A 19,175-nucleotide genomic window follows, 5' to 3' on the forward strand; every position below is an offset into this window, starting at 1 on the left:
CAACCTTCTCTAATATTTTGGAAATGTATGGAAGATTAGAGATAGGTCTGAGGTTAGAGAGGAGAGAGGGGTCGAGGCTGGGTTTTTTAAGTAGAGGTCGTACCACTGCATAAGACTGCTGCCTCCCACGTAGCACTACTGAGTTCAAATCCATAACTTAGAAGATCATCTTTTTTGTTTCGCCTCGATCATAGTTCACTGATTATATTTGTATATGAGCAAAAATCCAATCTTAAAGATACCCAGGATAGCTCAATGGTTAAGACTGCTGCCTCCCATGCAGTATTACTGGGTTCAAATCCATAACTTGAAAGATCTTGTTTTTTCTTTCGCCTCGATCATAGTTCACTGATTACATTTGTATATGAGCGAAAAACAAACCTTAACGGGACCCAGGATAGCTCAATGTTTAAGACTGCTGCCTCACACACAGCACTACTGAGTTCAAAACCATAACTTAGAACATCTTGTTTTTTCTTTCGCCTCGATCGTAGTTCACTGATTACATTTGTATATGAGCGAAAAATAAACCTTAACGGGACCCAGGATAGCTCAATGTTTAAGACTGCTGCCTCACACACAGCACTACTGAGTTCAAATCCATAACTCGGAAGATCTTGTTTTTTGTTTCACCTCGATCATAGTTCACTGATTATATTTGTATATGAGCAAAAATCAAATCTTAAAGAGACCCAGGATAGCTCAATGGTTAAGACTGCTGCCTCCCACAAAGCACTACTGAGTTCAAATCCATAACTTAGAGCATCTTGTTTTTTCTTTCGCCTCGATCGTAGTTCACTGATTACATTTGTAAATGAGCGAAAAACAAACCTTAACGGGACCCAGGATAGCTCAATGTTTAAGACTGCTGCCTCACACACAGCCCTACTGAGTTCAAATCCATAACTCGGAAGATCTTGTTTTCTGTTTCACCTCGATCATAGTTCACTGATTACATTTGTATATGAGCAAAAAACCAACCCTAACGGGATTCGGGATAGCTCAATGGTTAAGACTGCTGCCTCACACACAGTACTACTGGTTTCAAATCCATAACTTGAAAGATTTTGTTTTTTCTTTCGCCTCGATTATTGTTCACTGATTACATTTGTATATGAGCGAAAAATAAATGTTAACGGGACCCAGGATAGCTCAATGTTTAAGACTGCTGCCTCACACACAGCACTACTGAGTTCAAATCCATAACTCAGAAGATCTTGTTTTTTGTTTCACCTCGATCATAGTTCACTGATTATATTTGTATATGAGCAAAAATCAAATCTTAAAGAGACCCAGGATAGCTCAATGGTTAAGACTGCTGCCTCCCACAAAGCACTACTGAGTTCAAATCCATAACTTAGAGCATCTTGTTTTTTCTTTCGCCTCGATCGTAGTTCACTGATTACATTTGTAAATGAGCGAAAAACAATCCTTAAAGGGACCCAGGATAGCTCAATGTTTAAGACTGCTGCCTCACACACAGCCCTACTGACTTCAAATCCATAACTCGGAAGATCTTGTTTTCTGTTTCACCTCGATCATAGTTCACTGATTACATTTGTATATGAGCAAAAAACCAGCCCTAACGGGATTCGGCATAGCTCAATGGTTAAGACTGCTGCCTCACACACACAGTACTACTGGTTTCAAATACATAACTTGAAAGATTTTGTTTTTTCTTTCGCCTCGATTATTGTTCACTGATTACATTTGTATATGAGCAAAAAACAAAAGTTAACGGGACCCAGGATAGCTCAATGGTTAAGACTGCTGCCTCCCACAAAGCACTACTGAGTTAAAATCCATAACTTGGAAGATCTTGTTTTTTCTTTCGCCTCGATCGTAGTTCACTGATTACATTTGTAAATGAGCGAAAACCAAATCTTAACAGCACCCAGGATAGCTCAATGGTTAAGACTGCTGCCTCCCACAAAGCACTACTGAGTTCAAATCCATAACTTAGAGCATCTTGTTTTTTTCTTTCACCTCGATCATAGTTCACCGATTACATTTGTATATGAGCGAAAAACAAACCTTAACGGGACCCAGGATAGCTCAATGTTTAAGACTGCTGCCTCACACACAGCACTACTGAGTTCAAATCCATAACTCGGAAGATCTTGTTTTTTGTTTCACCTCGATCATAGTGCACTGATTACATTTGTATACGAGCAAAAAACCAATCCTAACGGGATTCGGGCTAGCTCAATGGTTAAGACTGCTACCTCACACACAGTATTACTGGTTTCAAATCCATAACTTGGAAGATCATCTTTTTTGTTTCGCCTCGATTATTGTTCACTGATTACATTTGTATATGAGCAAAAAACAAAACTTAACGGGACCCAGGATAGCTCAATGGTTAAGACTATTGCCTCCCACAAAACACTACTGAGTTCAAATCCATAACTTGGAAGATCTTGTTTTTTCTTTCGCCTCGATCGTAGTTCACTGATTACATTTGTATATGAGTGAAAAAACAATCTTAATGGGATTCGGGATAGCTCAATGGTTAAGACTGCTGTCTCCCACACAGCGCGAATGAGTTCAAATCCATAACTTGGAAGATCTTGTTTTTTCTTTCGCCTCGATCATAGTTCACTGATTACATTTGTATATGAGCAAAAAACCAGTCCTTAATGGGACCGAGGCTAGCTCAGTGGTTAAGACTTCTGCCTCTCACGCAGTACTAGTGGGTTCAAATCCATAACTTGGAAGATCTTGTTTTTTGTTTCGCCTCGATCATAGTTCATTGATTACATTTATATATGAGCGAAAACCAAACCTAAACGGGACCCAGGATAGCTCAATGGTTAAGACTGCTACCTCCCAAACAGGGGTACTGAGTTCAAGCCCCAGACATGGAATCAGTAATTTGGCTGTATGGCTTCAAGACGACATACATTGTGGGGTGTTTCTTCTCCCCCACACAGAGTAATGTTATGTGATAGTTGTTTGACTAACATATAGTTGAAAAATTAAGTAAAAAAGTAAAGATAATAATAATCAAAAATAAATTGTCAAATAGTCAATGATGACACCTCAGGGGTTACCTGTGTGTGTGTGTGTGTGTGTGAGAATGAATGAGTGTGTGTGTGTGTGTGTGTGTGAGAATGAATGAGTGTGTGCGAGTGAGTGTAACTCCTGAGGTGGGTGGGAATAGAAGTATAAAGTTAATAATAAAGAGCGTCGACCAATGACCTCTCCTGGGTACAATTAAAATAAAATAGGTTAATTGTAATTGGACAAAAAAAAAAAAGTTTATTAAATAATTATTTTGACATTACAAAGTCACAATATATGTCACTTTGTAAATTACATGTCAACCCAACCAGGATTCGAACCCAGCACCCTTCAACCTGAGTCAGCAGTCCTAACCACTGGACTATCCTGGCTCTTGCAGAGGCAATATTTTTTCTCATACACAAATGTTATCGAGGACTCCTAGCTCAGTAAAGTATGATGAGGTTGAACAAAATACCATCAACCAGAGTAGGGTTTGAACCCAGTACTTTTTCTTCCAAGTCAGCAGTCTTAACCCCTGGTTTATCCTCGGTCTTGTGAAGACAGATTTTTTTCTCATACACAAATGTAATCGAGGACTCCTGACTCAGTAAAGTATGAGGAGGTAGAACAAAATACCATCAACCAGGGTGGGGTTCGAACTCAGTACTTTTCATTCCGAGTCAGCAGTCTTAACCCCTGGTCTATCCCCGGTCTTGTGAAGGCAGATTTTTTTCTCATACACAAATGTAATCGAGGACTCCTGACTCAGTAAAGTATGAGGATATAGAACAAAATACCATCAACCAGGGTGGGTTACGAACTCAGTACTTTTCATTCCGAGTCAGCAGTCTTAACCCCTGGTCTATCCCCGGTCTTGTGAAGGAAGATTTTTTTCTCATACACTAATGTAATCGAGGACTCCTGACTCTGTAAAGTATGAGGAGGTAGAACAAAATACCATCAACCAGGGTGGGGTTCGAACTCAGTACTTTTCATTCCGAGTCAGCAGTCTTAACCCCTGGTCTATTCCCGGTCTTGTGAAGGGAAGATTTTTTTCTCATACACTAATGTAATCGAGGACTCCTGACTCAGTAAAGTATGAGGATATAGAACAAAATACCATCAACCAGGGTGGGGTACTAACTCAGTACTTTTCATTCCGAGTCAGCAGTCTTAACCCCTGGTCTATTCCCGGTCTTGTGAAGGGCAGATTTTTTTCTCATACACTAATGTAATCGAGGACTCCTGACTCAGTAAAGTATGAGGAGGTAGAACAAAATACCATCAATCAGGTTGGGGTTCGAACTCAGTACTTTTCATTCCGAATCAGCAGTCTTAACCCCTGGGTCTTATGAGGAAAATATATTGTTCCAAACACAAATGTAATCGAGGACACCTGGCTCAGTAAGGTATGATAGAGGTCGAACAAATTACTGGCAAAATCTAATTTCTCATAGCTAAATGGTTAAACCAAATCAAATCAAATCAACTTTATTTATAAAGCACATTTAAAATTTACCACAGGGGTAGCCAAAGTGCTGTACAATGAACAGGTTAAAAGACAAAACGAGTACCGAGCAAACACAACACAACACAAACAGAACACGATAAAAAATAAATAATTAAAATAGAATAAATAAAAACATAGAAACATAAAAACAGGTTCACAGCAGGTGTATTATGGGGCGCCATTGCAGGATGGATATCACTCAGTGTTAAAAGCCATGGAATAAAAGTATGTTTTTAAGAGAGATTTAAAAACAGGAAGAGAGGAGGCTTGTCTAACACTCAGGGGTAGGTCGTTCCAGAACTTGGGAGCAGCAACGGCGAAAGCTCTGTCACCTCTAAGCTTCAGCCTTGTGTCAGGGACCGTCAACAGCAGCTGATCGGCTGATCTTAAGGATCGGGTGGGGCAGTAAGGCTGAAGGAGGTCGGAGAGATAGGTTGGCGCGAGGTTGTTTAGACATTTAAAAACAAATAAAAGGAGTTTAAAATTGATTCGGTAACGCACAGGGAGCCAGTGAAGGGACCCAGGATAGCTCAATGGTTAAGACTGCTGCCTCCCACAAAGCACTACTGGGTTCAAATCCATAACTTGAAAGATCTTGTTTTTTCTTTCGCCTCGATTATTGTTCACTGTTTACATTTGTATATGAGCGAAAACCAATCCTTAACGGGACCCGGGCTATCTCAGTGGTTAAGACTTCTGCCTCTCACGCAGTACTACTCGGTTCAAATCCATAACTTGGAAGATCGTGTTTTTTGTTTCGCCTCGATCATAGTTCACTGATTACATTTGTATATGAGCGAAAAACAAACCTTAACGGGACCCAGGATAGCTCAATGTTTAAGACTGCTGCCTCACACACAGTACTACTAGTTTCAAATCCATAACTTGGAAGATCATCTTTTTTGTTTCGCCTCGATCATAGTTCACTGATTATATTTGTATATGAGCAAAAATCAAATCTTAAAGAGACCCATGATAGCTCAATGGTTAAGACTGCTGCCTCCTATACAGTATTACTGGGTTCAAATCCATAACTTGAAAGATCTTGTTTTTTCTTTCGCCTCGATTGTTGTTCACTGATTACATTTGTATATGAGCGAAAAACAAACCTTAACGGGACCCAGGATAGCTCAATGTTTAAGACTGCTGCCTCACACAAAGCACTACTGAGTTCAAATCCATAACTCGGAAGATCTTGTTTTTTGTTTCACCTCGATCATAGTTCACTGATTACATTTGTATACGAGCAAAAAACCAACCCTAACGGGTTTCGGGATAGCTCAATGGTTAAGACTGCTGCCTCACACACAGTACTACTGGTTTCAAATCCATAACTTGGAAGATCATCTTTTTTGTTTCGCCTCGATCATAGTTCACTGATCATATTTGTATATGAGCAAAAATCAAATCTTAAAGAGACCCAGGATAGCTCAATGGTTAAGACTGCTGCCTCCCATGCAGTATTACTGGGTTCAAATCCATAACTTGAAAGATCTTGTTTTTTCTTTCGCCTCGATTATTGTTCACTGATTACATTTGTATATGAGCAAAATACAAAACTTAACAGGACCCAGGATAGCTCAATGGTTAAGACTGCTGCCTCCCACAAAGCACTACTGGGTTCAAATCCATAACTTGAAAGATCTTGTTTTTTCTTTCGCCTCGATTATTGTTCACTGATTACATTTGTATATGAGCAAAAAACCAACCTTAATGGGATTCCGGATAGCTCAATGGTTAAGACTGCTTCCTCCCACACAGCGCGAATGAGTTCAAATCCATAACTTGGAAGATATTGTTTTTTGTTTCGCCTCGATCATAGTTCATTGATTACATTTGTATATGAGCGAAAACCAAACCTAAACGGCACCCAGGATAGCTCAATGTTTAAGACTGCTGCCTCACACACAGTACTACTGGTTTCAAATCCATAACTTGGAAGATGATCTTTTTTGTTTCGCCTCGATCATAGTTCACTGATTATTTTTGTATATCAGCAAAAATCAAGTCTTAAAGAGACACAGGATAGCTCAATGGTTAAGACTGCTGCCTCCCATGCAGTATTACTGGGTTCAAATCAATAACTTGAAAGATCTTGTTTTTTCTTTCGCCTCGATTATTGTTCACTGATTACATTTGTATATGAGCGAAAACCAATCCTTAACGGGACCCGGGCTATCTCAGTGGTTAAGACTTCTGCCTCTCACGCAGTACTACTCGGTTCAAATCCATAACTTGGAAGATCGTGTTTTTTGTTTCGCCTCGATCATAGTTCACTGATTACATTTGTATATGAGCAAAAACCAAACCTTAACGGGACCCAGGATAGCTCAATGGTTAAGACTGCTGCCTCCCACAAAGCACTACTGAGTTCAAATCCATAACTTAGAACATCTTGTTTTTTCTTTCACCTCGATCATAGTTCACTGATTACATTTGTATATGAGCGAAAACCAAACCTTAACGGGACCCAGGATAGCTCAATGTTTAAGACTGCTACCTCACACACAGCACTACTGAGTTCAAATCCATAACTCGGAAGATCTTGTTTTTTGTTTCACCTCGATCATAGTTCACTGATTACATTTGTATACGAGCAAAAAACCAACCCTAACGGGTTTCGGGATAGCTCAATGGTTAAGACTGCTGCCTCACACACAGTACTACTGGTTTCAAATCCATAACTTGGAAGATCCTCTTTTTTGTTTCGCCTCGATCATAGTTCACTGATCATATTTGTATATGAGCAAAAATCAAATCTTGAAGAGACCCAGGATACCTTAATGGTTAAGACTGCTGCCTCCCATGCAGTATTACTGGGTTCAAATCCATAACTTGAAAGATCTTGTTTTTACTTTCGCCTCGATTATTGTTCACTGATTACATTTGTATATGAGCAAAATACAAAACTTAACGGGACCCAGGATAGCTCAATGGTTAAGACTGCTGCCTCCCACAAAGCACTACTGGGTTCAAATCCATAACTTGAAAGATCTTGTTTTTTCTTTCGCCTCGATTATTGTTCACTGATTACATTTGTATATGAGCGAAAACCAATCCTTAACGGGACCCGGGCTATCTCAATGGTTAAGACTTCTGCCTCTCACGCAGTACTACTCGGTTCAAATCCATATCTTGGAAGATAGTGTTTTTTGTTTCGCCTCGATCATAGTTCATTGATTTTATTTGTATATGAGCGAAAACCAAACCTAAACGGGACCCAGGATAGCTCAATGGTTAAGACTGCTACCTCCCAAACAGGGGTACTGAGTTCAAACCCCAGACATGGAATCAGTAATTCGGCTGTATGGCGTCAAGACGACATACATTGTGGGGTGTTTCTTCTCCCCCACACAGAGTAATGTTATGTGATAGTTGTTTGACTAACATATAGTTGAAAAATTAAGTAAGTAAGTAAAAAAAGTAAAGATAATAATAATCAAAAATAAATTGTCAAATAGTCAATGATGACACCTCAGGGGTTACCTGTGTGTGTGTGTGTGTGAGAATGAATGAGTGTGTGCGAGTGAGTGTAACTCCTGAGGTGGGTGGGAATAGAAGTATAAAGTTAATAATAAAGAGCGTCGACCAATGACCTCTCCTGGGTACAATTAAAATAAAATAGGTTAATTGTAATTGGATAAAAAAAAAAAAGTTTATTAAATAATTATTTTAACATTACAAAGTCACAATATATGTCACTTTGTAAATTACATGTCAACCCAACCAGGATTCGAACCCAGCACCCTTCAACCTGAGTCAGCAGTCCTAACCACTGGACTATCCTGGCTCTTGCAGAGAGAATATTTTTTCTCATACACAAATGTTATCGAGGACTCCTAGCTCAGTAAAGTATGATGAGGTAGAACAACTGACTGTAGACAACCTTCTCTAATATTTTGGAAATGTATGGAAGATTAGAGATAGGTCTGAGGTTGGAGAGGAGAGAGGGGTCGAGGCTGGGTTTTTTAAGTAGAGGTCGTACCACTGCATAAGACTGCTGCCTCCCACGTAGCACTACTGAGTTCAAATCCATAACTTAGAAGATCATCTTTTTTGTTTCGCCTCGATCATAGTTCACTGATTATATTTGTATATGAGCAAAAATCCAATCTTAAAGATACCCAGGATAGCTCAATGGTTAAGACTGCTGCCTCCCATTCAGTATTACTGGGTTCAAATCCATAACTTGAAAGATCTTGTTTTTTGTTTCGCCTCGATCATTGTTCACTGAATACATTTGTATATGAGCGAAAAACAAACCTTAACGGGACCCAGGATAGCTCAATGGTTAAGACTGCTACCTCCCACAAAGCACTACTGAGTTAAAATCCATAACTTGGAAGATCTTGTTTTTTCTTTCGCCTCGATCGTAGTTCACTGATTACATTTGTAAATGAGCGAAAACCAAATCTTAACAATACCCAGGATAGCTCAATGGTTAAGACTGCTGCCTCCCACAAAGCACTACTGAGTTCAAATCCATAACTTAGAGCATCTTGTTTTTTTCTTTCACCTCGATCATAGTTCACTGATTACATTTGTATATGAGCGAAAAACAAACCTTAACGGGACCCAGGATAGCTCAATGTTTTAGCCTCGATCGTAGTTCACTGATTACATTTGTATATGAGTGAAAAAACAATCTTAATGGGATTCGGGATAGCTCAATGGTTAAGACTGCTGCCTCCCATTCAGTATTACTGGGTTCAAATCCATAACTTGAAAGATCTTGTTTTTTGTTTCGCCTCGATCATTGTTCACTGAATACATTTGTATATGAGCGAAAAACAAACCTTAACGGGACCCAGGATAGCTCAATGGTTAAGACTGCTACCTCCCACAAAGCACTACTGAGTTAAAATCCATAACTTGGAAGATCTTGTTTTTTCTTTCGCCTCGATCGTAGTTCACTGATTACATTTGTAAATGAGCGAAAACCAAATCTTAACAATACCCAGGATAGCTCAATGGTTAAGACTGCTGCCTCCCACAAAGCACTACTGAGTTCAAATCCATAACTTAGAGCATCTTGTTTTTTTCTTTCACCTCGATCATAGTTCACTGATTACATTTGTATATGAGCGAAAAACAAACCTTAACGGGACCCAGGATAGCTCAATGTTTTAGCCTCGATCGTAGTTCACTGATTACATTTGTATATGAGTGAAAAAACAATCTTAATGGGATTCGGGATAGCTCAATGGTTAAGACTGCTGCCTCCCATGCAGTATTACTGGGTTCAAATCCATAACTTGAAAGATCTTGTTTTTTCTTTCGCCTCGATTATTGTTCACTGATTACATTTGTATATGAGCAAAAAACCAACCTTAATGGGATTCGGGATAGCTCAATGGTTAAGACTGCTGCCTCCCACACAGTGCGAATGAGTTCAAATCCATAACTTGGAAAATCTTGTTTTTTCTTTCGCCTCGATCATAGTTCACTGATTACATTTGTATATGAGCAAAAAACCAATCCTTAACGGGACCGAGGCTAGCTCAGTGGTTAAGACTTCTGCCTCTCACGCAGTACTAGTGGGTTCAAATTCATAACTTGGAAGATCTTGTTTTTTGTTTCGCCTCGGTCATAGTTCACTGATTACATTTGTATATGAGCGAAAACCAAACCTAAACGGGACCCAGGATAGCTCAATGGTTAAGACTGCTACCTCCCAAACAGGGGTACTGAGTTCAAGCCCCAGACATGGAATCAGTAATTTGGCTGTATGGCGTCAAGACGACATACATTGTGGGGTGTTTCTTCTCCCCCACACAGAGTAATGTTATGTGATAGTTGTTTGAGTAACATATAGTTGAAAAATTAAGTAAGTAAGTAAAAAAAGTAAAGATAATAATAATCAAAAATAAATTGTCAAATAGTCAATGATCACACCTCAGGGGTTACCTGTGTGTGTGAGAATGAATGAGTGTGTGTGTGTGTGTGTGTGTGAGAATGAATGAGTGTGTGCGAGTGAGTGTAACTCCTGAGGTGGGTGGGAATAGAAGTATAAAGTTAATAATAAAGAGCGTCGACCAATGACCTCTCCTGGGTACAATTAAAATAAAATAGGTTAGTTGTAATTGGATAAAAAAAAAAAAAGTTTATTAAATAATTATTTTAACATTACAAAGTCACAATATATGTCACTTTGTAAATTACATGTCAACCCAACCAGGATTCGAACCCAGCACCCTTCAACCTGAGTCAGCAGTCTTAACCCCTGGTCTATGCTCTTGTGAAGGCCGATTTTTTTCTCATACACAAGTGTAATCGAGGACTCCTGACTCAGTAAAGTATGAGGAGGTAGAACAAAATACCATCAACTAGGGTGGGGTTCGAACTCAGTACTTTTCATTCTGAATCAGCAGTCTTAACCCCTGGGTCTTATGAGGAAAATATATTGTTCCAAACACAAATGTAATCGAGGACTCCTGGCTCAGTAAGGTATGATAGAGGTCGAACAAATTACTGGCAAAATCTCATTTCTCATAGCTAAATGGTTAAGACTGCTGCCTCCCACGTAGCACTACTGAGTTCAAATCCATAACTTAGAAGATCATCTTTTTTGTTTCGCCTCGATCATAGTTCAATGATTATATTTGTATATGAGCAAAAATCAAATCTTAAAGAGACCCAGGATAGCTCAATGGTTAAGACTGCTGCCTCCCATGCAGTATTACCGGGTTCAAATCCATAACTTGGAAGATCATCTTTTTTGTTTCGCCTCGATTATTGTTCACTGATTACATTTGTAAATAAGCGAAAACCAAGTCTTAACAGTACCCAGGGTAGCTCAATGGTTAAGACTGCTGTCTCCCACAAAGCACTACTGAGTTCAAATCCATAACTTAGAACATCTTGTTTTTTCTTTCGCCTCGATCGTAGTTCACTGATTACATTTGTATATGAGCAAAAAACAAAACTTAACGGGATCCAGGATAGCTCAATGTTTAAGACTGCTGCCTCACACACAGCACTACTGAGTTCAAATCCACAACTCAGAAGATCTTGTTTTTTGTTTCACCTCGATCATAGTTCACTGATTACATTTGTATACGAGCAAATAACCAACCCCAACGGGATTCGGGATAGCTCAATGGTTAAGACTCCTGCCTCACACACAGTACTACTGGTTTCAAATCCATAATTTGGAAGATCATCTTTTTTGTTTCGCCTCGATCATAGTTCACTGATCATATTTGTATAAGAGCAAAAATCTAATCTTAAAGAGACCCAGGATAGCTCAATGGTTAAGACTGCTGCCTCCCATGCAGTATTACTGGGTTCAAATCCATAACTTGAAAGATCTTGTTTTTTCTTTCGCCTCGATTATTGTTCACTGATTACATTTGTATATGAGCGAAAACCAAGCCTTAACGGGACCCGGGATATCTCAGTGGTTAAGACTTCTTCCTCTCACGCAGTACTAGTCGGTTCAAATCCATAACGTGGAAGATGGTGTTTTTTGTTTCGCCTCGATCATAGTTCACTGATTACATTTGTATATGAGCGAAAAACAAACCTTAACGGGACCCGGGATAGCTCAATGTTTAAGACTACTGCCTCACACACAACACTACTGAGTTCAAATCCATAAATTAGAATATCTTGTTTTTTCTTTCACCTCGATCATAGTTCACTGATTACATTTGTATATGAGCGAAAAACTAACCTTAACGGCACCCAGGATAGCTCAATGTTTAAGACTGCTGCCTCACACACAGCACTACTGAGTTAAAATCCATAACTCGGAAGATCTTGTTTTTTGTTTCACCTCGGACATAGTTCACTGATTACATTTGTATATGAGCAAAAAACCAGCCCTAACGGGATTCGGGATAGCTCAATGGTTAAGACTCCTGCCTCACACACAGTACTACTGGTTTCAAATCCATAACTTGGAAGATCATCTTTTTTGTTTCGCCTCGATCATAGTTCATTGATTATATTTGTATATGAAAAAAATCAAATCTTAAAGAGACCCAGGATAGCTCAATGGTTAAGACTGCTGCCTCCCATGCAGTATTACTGGGTTCAAATCCATAACTTGAAAGATCTTGTTTTTTCTTTCGCCTCGATCGTAGTTCACTGATTACATTTGTATATGAGCAAAAAACAAAACTTATTGGGACCAAGGATAGCTCAATGGTTAAGACTGCTGCCTCACACACAGCACTACTGAGTTCAAATCCATAACTCGGAAGATCTTGTTTTTTGTTTCACCTCGATCATAGTTCACTGATTACATTTGTATATGAGCAAAAAACCAACCCTAACGGGACCGAGGCTAGCTCAGTGGTTAAGACTTCTGCCTCTCACGCAGTACTAGTGGGTTCAAATCCATAACTTGAAAGATCTTGTTTTTTCTTTCGCCTCGATCATAGTTCACTGATTACATTTGTATATGAGCGAAAAACAAACCTTAACGGGACCCAGGATAGCTCAATGGTTAAGACTGCTGCCTCACACACAGTACTACTGGTTTCAAATCCATAACTTGAAAGATCTTGTTTTTTCTTTCGCCTCGATTATTGTTCACTGATTACATTTGTTTATGAGCAAAAAACAAAAGTTAACGGGACCCAGGATAGCTCAATGGTTAAGACTGCTGCCTCCCACAAAGCACTACTGAGTTCAAATCCATAACTTAGAACATCTTGTTTTTTCTTTCACCTCGATCATAGTTCACTGATTACATTTGTATATGAGCGAAAAACAAACCTTTACGGGACCCAGGATAGTTCAATGTTTAAGACTGCTGCCTCACACACAGCACTACTGAGTTCAAATCCATAACTCGGAAGATCTTGTTTTTTGTTTCACCTCGATCATAGTTCACTGATTACATTTGTATATGAGCGAAAAACAAACTTTAACGGGACCCAGGATAGCTCAATGTTTAAGACTGCTGCCTCACACACAGTACTACTGGTTTCAAATCCATAACTTGCAAGATCATCTTTTTTGTTTCGCCTCGATTATTGTTCACTGATTACATTTGTATATGAGCAAAAAACAAAACTTAACGGGACCCAGGATAGCTCAATGGTTAAGACTGCTGCCTCCAACAAAGCACTACTGAGTTCAAATCCATAACTTAAAACGTCTTGTTTTTTCTTTCGCTTCGATCATAGTTCACTGATTACATTTGTATATGAGTGAAAAAACAATCTTAATGGGATTCGGGATAGCTCAATGGTTAAGACTGCTACCTCCCATGCAGTATTACTGGGTTCAAATCCATAACTTGAAAGATCTTGTTTTTTCTTTCGCCTCGATTATTGTTCACTGATTACATTTGTATAGGAGCAAAAAACCAAATTTAATGGGATTCGGGATAGCTCAATGGTTAAGACTGCTTCCTCCCACACAGCGTGAATGAGTTCAAATCCATAACTTGGAAGATCTTGTTTTTTCTTTCCCCTCGATCATAGTTCACTGATTACATTTGTATATGAGCGAAAAACCAACCCTTAAGCGGACCGAGACTAGCTCGGTGGTTAAGACTTCTACCTCTCACGCAGTACTAGTGGGTTCAAATCCATAACTTGGAAGATCTTGTTTTTTGTTTCGCCTCGATCATAGTTCATTGATTACATTTGTATATGAGCGAAAACCAAACCTAAACGGGACCCAGGATAGCTCAATGGTTAAGACTGCTACCTCCCAAACAGGGGTACTGAGTTCAAACCCCAGACATGGAATCAGTAATTTGGCTGTATGGCGTCAAGACGACATACATTGTGGGGTGTTTCTTCTCCCCCACACAGAGTAATGTTATGTGATAGTTGTTTGACTAACATATAGTTGAAAAATTAAGTAAGTAAAAAAAGTAAATATAATAATAATCAAAAATAAATTGTCAAATAGTCAATGATGACACCTCAGGGGTTACCTGTGTGTGTGTGTGTGAGAATGAATGAGTGTGTGAGAATGAATGAGTGTGTGTGTGTGTGAGAATGAATGAGTGTGTGTGAGTGAGTGTAACTCCTGAGGTGGGTGGGAATAGAAGTATAAAGTTAATAATAAAGAGCGTCGACCAATGACCTCTCCTGGGTACAATTAAAATAAAATAGGTTAATTGTAATTGGATAAAAAAAAAAAGTTTATTAAATAATTATTTTAACATTACAAAGTCACAATACATGTCACTTTGTAAATTACATGTCGACCCAACCAGGATTCGAACCCAGCACCCTTCAACCTGAGTCAGCAGTCCTAACCACTGGACTATCCTGGCTCTTGCAGAGAAAATATTTTTTTCATACACAAATGTTATCGAGGACTCCTAGCTCAGTAAAGTATGATGAGGTAGAACAAAATACCATCAACCAGAGCAAGGTTTGAACCCAGTACTTTTTCTTCCGAGTCAGCAGTCTTAACCCCTGGTCTATCCCCGGTCTTGTGAAGGGAAGATTTTTTTCTCATACACTAATGTAATCGAGGACTCCTGACTCTGTAAAGTATGAGGAGGTAGAACAAAATACCATCAACAAGGGTGGGGTTCGAACTCAGTACTTTTCATTCCGAGTCAGCAGTCTTAACCCCTGGTCTATCCCCGGTCTTGTGAAGGGAAGATTTTTTTCTCATACACTAATGTAATCGAGGACTCCTGACTCTGTAAAGTATGAGGAGGTAGAACAAAATACCATCAACAAGGGTGGGGTTCGAACTCAGTACTTTTCATTCCGAGTCAGCAGTCTTAACCCCTGGTCTATCCCCGGTCTTGTGAAGGGAAGATTTTTTTCTCATACACTAATGTAATCGAGGACTCCTGACTCAGTAAAGTATGAGGAGGTAGAACAAAATACCATCAACCAGGTTGGGGTTCATTCCGAATCAGCAGTCTTAACCCCTGGGTCTTATGAGGAAAATATATTGTTCCAAACACAAATGTAATCGAGGACTCCTGGCTCAGTAAGGTATGATAGAGGTCGAACAAATTACTGGCAAAATCTCATTTCTCATAGCTAAATGGTTAAATCAAATCAAATCAAATCAACTTTATTTATAAAGCACATTTAAAATTTACCACAGGGGTAGCCAAAGTGCTGTACAATGAACAGGTTAAAAGATAAAACGAGTACCGAGCAAACACAACACAACACAAACAGAACACGATAAAAAATAAATAATTAAAATAGAATAAATAAAAACATAGAAACATAAAAACAGGTTCACAGCAGGTGTATTATGGGGCGCCATTGCAGGATGGATATCACTCAGTGTTAAAAGCCATGGAATAAAAGTATGTTTTTAAGAGAGATTTAAAAACAGGAAGAGAGGAGGCTTGTCTAACACTCAGGGGTAGGTCGTTCCAGAGCTTGGGAGCAGCAACGGCGAAAGCTCTGTCACCTCTAAGCTTCAGCCTTGTGTCAGGGACCGTCAACAGCAGCTGATCGGCTGATCTTAAGGATCGGGTGGGGCAGTAAGGCTGAAGGAGGTCGGAGAGATAGGTTGGCGCGAGGTTGTTTAGACATTTAAAAACAAATAAAAGGAGTTTAAAATTGATTCGGTAACGCACAGGGAGCCAGTGAAGGGACGCTAAAATAGGGGTGATGTGCTCACGTCTGCGGGTCTGTGTTAGCAGACGAGCAGCAGAGTTCTGCACGAGCTGCAGGCGGGCGAGGGAGGCCTGGCTAATGCCTACATACAGGGCATTACAATAATCAAGACGAGTCGAGATAAAGGCGTGGATTAATTTCTCAAGATCATGTCTTGATAGAAGCGGTTTCACTTTCGCTATTTGGCGTAATTGATAAAAGCTTTTTTGAACGACGCTGCTGATTTGTTTTTCGAATTTAAAATCTGAGTCAAACTTTACCCCCAGGTTTGTGACACAGTCGCTGAGATACGGGGTCAGAGTGCCGAGGTCAACGTTGGTGGAGGGAGAGCGACTTGGACCGAACAACATAACTTCTGTTTTATCTTCATTTAGGCTCAGGAAGTTAGCTGAAAGCCAGACTTTGATGTCGTGCAGGCAGTCAATAAGACGTTGAACCGTGTTATTTTGTGCCATGGGAAAATAAATCTGGCAATCATCGGCGTAAAAATGAAATGCAATACTGTACTTCCTAAAAATAGAACCAAGGGGGGGAAGGTAAAGCGCAAATAAAATTGGGGCAAGGATTGAGCCCTGAGGGACCCCATGTGGTAAAGTAGCTGTGGACGACATAAAACTGTCTACTTTTACACAAAAACTCCTGTCGGTTAGGTACGACCGGAACCAGTTGAGGGTGGCGCCCTTAATGCCCACACAGTTCTCAAGACGAGTGATTAAGGTGGCGTGGTCGACGGTGTCGAACGCAGCAGACAGATCTAAAAGCACCAGGACAACATATTTACCAGAATCAGTGGACAGGAGGATATCGTTAAAAACTTTTAGAAGCGCTGACTCTGCGCTGTGGAGGGCTTTAAAACCGGACTGGAACAGCTCAGTGATACCATTATCCTCTAAGAAGGGCAACAACTGACTGTAGACAACCTTCTCTAATATTTTGGAAATGTATGGAAGATTAGAGATAGGTCTGAGGTTAGAGAGGAGAGAGGGGTCGAGGCTGGGTTTTTTAAGTAGAGGTCGTACCACTGCATAAGACTGCTGCCTCCCACGTAGCACTACTGAGTTCAAATCCATAACTTAGAAGATCATCTTTTTTGTTTCGCCTCGATCATAGTTCACTGATTATATTTGTATATGAGCAAAAATCCAATCTTAAAGATACCCAGGATAGCTCAATGGTTAAGACTGCTGCCTCCCATGCAGTATTACTGGGTTCAAAACCATAACTTGAAAGATCTTGTTTTTTCTTTCGCCTCGATCATAGTTCACTGATTACATTTGTATATGAGCGAAAAACAAACCTTAACCGGACCCAGGATAGCTCAATGTTTAAGACTGCTGCCTCACACACAGCACTACTGAGTTCAAAACCATAACTTAGAACATCTTGTTTTTCTTTCGCCTCGATCGTAGTTCACTGATTACATTTGTATAAGAGCGAAAAATAAACCTAAACGGGACCCAGGATAGCTCAATGTTTAAGACTGCTGCCTCACACACAGCACTACTGAGTTCAAATTCATAACTCGGAAGATCTTGTTTTTTGTTTCACCTCGATCATAGTTCACTGATTATATTTGTATATGAGCAAAAATCAAATCTTAAAGAGACCCAGGATAGCTCAATGGTTAAGGCTGCTGCCTCCCACAAAGCACTACTGAGTTCAAATCCATAACTTAGAGCATCTTGTTTTTTCTTTCGCCTCGATCGTAGTTCACTGATTACATTTGTAAATGAGCGAAAAACAAACCTTAACGGGACCCAGGATAGCTCAATGTTTAAGACTGCTGCCTCACACACAGCCCTACTGAGTTCAAATCCATAACTCGGAAGATCTTGTTTTCTGTTTCACCTCGATCATAGTTCACTGATTACATTTGTATATGAGCAAAAAACCAACCCTAACGGGATTCGGGATAGCTCAATGGTTAAGACTGCTGCCTCACACACAGTACTACTGGTTTCAAATCCATAACTTGAAAGATTTTGTTTTTTCTTTCGCCTCGATTATTGTTCACTGATTACATTTGTATATGAGCGAAAAATAAATGTTAACAGGACCCAGGATAGCTCAATGTTTAAGACTGCTGCCTCACACACAGCACTACTGAGTTCAAATCCATAACTCAGAAGATCTTGTTTTTTGTTTCACCTCGATCATAGTTCACTGATTATATTTGTATATGAGCAAAAATCAAATCTTAAAGAGACCCAGGATAGCTCAATGGTTAAGACTGCTGCCTCCCACAAAGCACTACTGAGTTAAAATCCATAACTTGGAAGATCTTGTTTTTTCTTTCGCCTCGATCGTAGTTCACTGATTATATTTGTAAATGAGCGAAAACCAAATCTTAACAGTACCCAGGATAGCTCAATGGTTAAGACTGCTGCCTCCCACAAAGCACTACTGAGTTCAAATCCATAACTTAGAGCATCTTGTTTTTTTCTTTCACCTCGATCATAGTTCACTGATTACATTTGTATATGAGCGAAAAACAAACCTTAACGGGACCCAGGATAGCTCAATGTTTAAGACTGCTGCCTCACACACAGCACTACTGAGTTCAAATCCATAACTCGGAAGATCTTGTTTTTTGTTTCACCTCGATCATAGTGCACTGATTACATTTGTATACGAGCAAAAAACCAATCCTAACGGGATTCGGGCTAGCTCAATGGTTAAGACTGCTACCTCACACACAGTACTACTGGTTTCAAATCCATAACTTGGAAGATAATCTTTTTTGTTTCGCCTCGATTATTGTTCACTGATTACATTTGTATATGAGCAAAAAACAAAACTTAACGGGACCCAGGATAGCTCAATGGTTAAGACTACTGCCTCCCACAAAACACTACTGAGTTCAAATCCATAACTTGGAAGATCTTGTTTTTTCTTTCGCCTCGATCGTAGTTCACTGATTACATTTGTATATGAGTGAAAAAACAATCTTAATGGGATTCGGGATAGCTCAATGGTTAAGACTGCTGCCTCCCACACAGCGCGAATGAGTTCAAATCCATAACTTGGAAGATCTTGTTTTTTCTTTCGCCTCGATCATAGTTCACTGATTACATTTGTATATGAGCAAAAAA

The sequence above is a fragment of the Nerophis lumbriciformis genome, linkage group LG21 (genome assembly GCF_033978685.3).
Source record: "Nerophis lumbriciformis linkage group LG21, RoL_Nlum_v2.1, whole genome shotgun sequence".
Taxonomy (NCBI): domain Eukaryota; kingdom Metazoa; phylum Chordata; class Actinopteri; order Syngnathiformes; family Syngnathidae; genus Nerophis; species Nerophis lumbriciformis.